Source organism: Arachis ipaensis, chromosome B10 (assembly GCF_000816755.2).
Source record: "Arachis ipaensis cultivar K30076 chromosome B10, Araip1.1, whole genome shotgun sequence".
Classification (NCBI taxonomy): domain Eukaryota; kingdom Viridiplantae; phylum Streptophyta; class Magnoliopsida; order Fabales; family Fabaceae; genus Arachis; species Arachis ipaensis.
Window position 1 is genome coordinate 119536496 of NC_029794.2, and position 3314 is coordinate 119539809.

General features: G+C 33.1%; 1 long non-coding RNA gene across 1 annotated transcript in view; it reads right to left on the reverse strand.

The window, feature by feature from the left end:
- LOC107623917 overlaps window positions 1-1553 on the reverse strand; it is an 18015-nt gene extending 16462 nt beyond the window's left edge. Inside the window, exon 1 of the long non-coding RNA XR_001616681.2 lies at window positions 1543-1553. This is a non-coding gene — a long non-coding RNA (uncharacterized LOC107623917). The remainder of the gene's footprint in view (window positions 1-1542) is intronic.

Sequence of the window (3314 nt, forward strand, 5' to 3'; positions counted from 1 at the left end):
TTTTTGAATTTGGCCGGCTGATTCGCTTTGTCTATTATTTATTTTTATTTGGCAAGTTTCAAATCCTAACACAATCCACCATTTTTAACAAATTTGACAAATTTGGCTCGTTTTACCATTCCTACTTCTCGTAAAATATGACATAATAAACTAATTTGCTGCTGAGACTTTGGTTGAGTGGCTATATGCATTACCTCGTAATATATGCACTCAGGTTTGAATCTTGCCGATAACCAAGTAGTTGATAGAACCCTTGTATGTGTGGGTGTGGTATAGGATTGGGGTAGTTCAATCCATCCAAAAAAAAAAATTTTCATTCGCTTGTCTTTTTTAGATAAATTAGAGTGAAATTTATACGATGTGCGGAGAGGTAAATTATTTATATTATATAGTGTATTTTAATAAGTATTATATTATTTAGAGATTGATTAGATAATATATAAATTAATATTAAATTTAGTTTGTTTTATATTAAAATTATTTTTTCAAAATATTTTTTTGATAATTTGTATATGATGGTTTATCAGTGGCTAAGAAAAGGGGAGTTGAATCTTAGTCCCTTTTTTTTCGCTTAATAACACTTGCTGGTCTTAGAGATAACTTCAGAAGACTTTTTGCTTTTTGTCTCGTACCTAGTCACGAGTCTTTTTCTTTTTGTCTCGTAACCAGGCAAGAGATAATTTTTAGTTTTGTCTCCTATGCAGCAGAAACAGAAATGGAGTAGAAGAGATAAAGAGAATCACACTACAAAGTATCCTGGTTCAGCTGCCAAGTGTAATGCAGCCTACATCCAGTCTCCATCACAACAATGATGGAATTTCACTATAATCATCATGATTACAAACACCAATTCTCCCTAGGAACTACCCTTCCTATCCGGGACAAGTCCAGAATCTAAACCCCAATCCTGAACTTGACTTGGTCACCTACCAAGGTTTTAACTACTAAGTGATAACCCAACTTGTAAGGGGATTCCCATAAAATTATGAAACACAACACAGATGAACAAAGGACCTCTAGAACATTTATGACTTTTTTCTTTAATTTTGTATACTCTGCCTTTTTCCATTCTATGGCTTTTTCTTACAAACCTCACTGTTTGCCTTTTTCCATGAGACTCAAGACAGACAAAATTAAACAAAAAAATACAAAATGAAGAACATTGAAGGAGAAAAACTTCTGTTAGCTTAGGTAGCTATGAGAACTCTATGCCTTGTACTCTCACTCCTTGCTTCAAGCCCTGGCTGTTCTCCCTTATTTATAGAAGGGGAAGCCTCCACGGTTGAAACTGTTGAACCAAGCTAAACTTCTTCTTCTTCAAACCAAAACCGGTTCAGCCAGAGAGAGAGGAGAGAAAACTGAATGTAAAACCCAACATGCAATTACCTCTGTGTCTTTCTTTTGTACCAAACTTCATCAATCCGAGCCTTCCATCTTGACTTGCACTCCAAGAAGGATTCCTAGCCCTTGATGAGTTCTTGATGATGACAGCTCCATCTGCCCTAACTTCTGCCTCATCCTCTACGTAGCTACAGTAGCTACCTCCTGTAGTGGTTGAGCAAAAGCAAAGACGAGCCATGCTTCCAAGGATCTTCTTCCTCTGATCGAGTTGGATCTTCACCATTTTTGGTATGGAGAGCTTGAGATCACTTTACCACATCTTACCTTTTGTGGCAAAGATCTCAACCACACCATACTTTAGATTTACTTTTTCTTGATGCCATCATCACAATGGCCTTGCTACTAGCTTCTTCTACCTTCTTCTGATAGCTTAAAATTTCTTCCATATTTCCTGTGAAGTGACCAAAGCTTGAAGAAAGAAGAGAGAGAAAAGAGAAAACTTTCAATGTGATTTGAATGAAGAAATTAAAATGAATTAATTTTCCTTCCCTTTTGCTAAGTGGCGTGGGGCATCATTAATGCCATCAAATCAATTTCTCTTTCTCTTTCCTATTTCCAATGTCTGCATTAATATGCATTCAATCAAAATTTGAAATCCATCTTATGATGAGAGTAGGATCCGTTGAAAGCATTTAACCTATGCTTTCTCTCTCTTTTCAATTTTGGACCAAGCTTCTTGGTCTTGTAGAAATATTAACTTTGGGCTTGTTTAAATAAAACTGGCCTAATAATCATAGCAACAATTCAGCCATAATAATTAAGATATTTTTGTAACCAAGGCTGAATATTAGATTCACAATGGGCTAACTAATGTTTCTTTCTTTTGGCCCAAGACACAACAATAATTCAGCCACTTAATATGTCAATTTTATACAAGGCTGATTATATTTTCTTAGCACAATTGGACTTTGTTTTGCTTTTATGCCCAATATACATAATCTGCAAAATAACAAAATTATTAATCAGCAACTATAACATGAAGATCAAATTAATAATTTTATAATTAATTTTGTTAATAATGTTTGATCATCATCAATTTAATTTGGAGTTTTCCAAACTCATCAATCTCCCCCTTGATGACAAACATTATTAAAAATTAAAATAGAAAGAAGTTAGGGATTTAGAGTACTTCCTTTGAATATTAGGATCCCTTCACCTTTCCAATTGTTACATGGCTCCCCCTTAATATTTGCCATTTTACCAAGGAAAGCTTTTCCTGTAACAATTTTTATCAAGCCTAAAGCCACCATGTATTCAACATATGGTATTTTGAAATGTTGAATGACTTGATTTATGAGTAGAAGTGAAATGATAAACAAAACTAATTTGTTATCATATAAATGATTTTTTGCTCAATCACAATAAAAAATGTTTTGAATACAGAGTACATAAAAACAAAAAACACATTTGATAATTCCCAAAAATTTGTTACCAAATCATTTGATTAAATAAACACATTTTCTAGCCATCATATTAGATTAAAATAATTATCAGTTTACAGCAAGAAAAATATTTTTTAATCAAACATACTCATATCAAAGTAAAAAATTTATCCAGCATTCATTCATATTTCAGAACATAAAGGGATTATCAGCAACCATTTCAACAAAACAGATCATAATTATTGGAACAAGTAGTTTATGCACAGGGGTGATCATGAATCACAAAAGATTTCAGCCCTGTTTCTTTCAACTTTTCAATTTTTTCAGCTTTCCTCTCCCTTTTGTCATCAAAGGGGAACCTGCAAAAAAAATGACAATGGAACATACACAAATATAACCAAAACTAAAATATTCAAGAGTTTAACAAAATAGTAATGGTCTAGAGTATCCAAATATCCTACAAAGTACCAAAATAAGCCAAACAGAACCAGAATTCAACAAGAGACAAATAAGTCAATCATCAAAAAGATT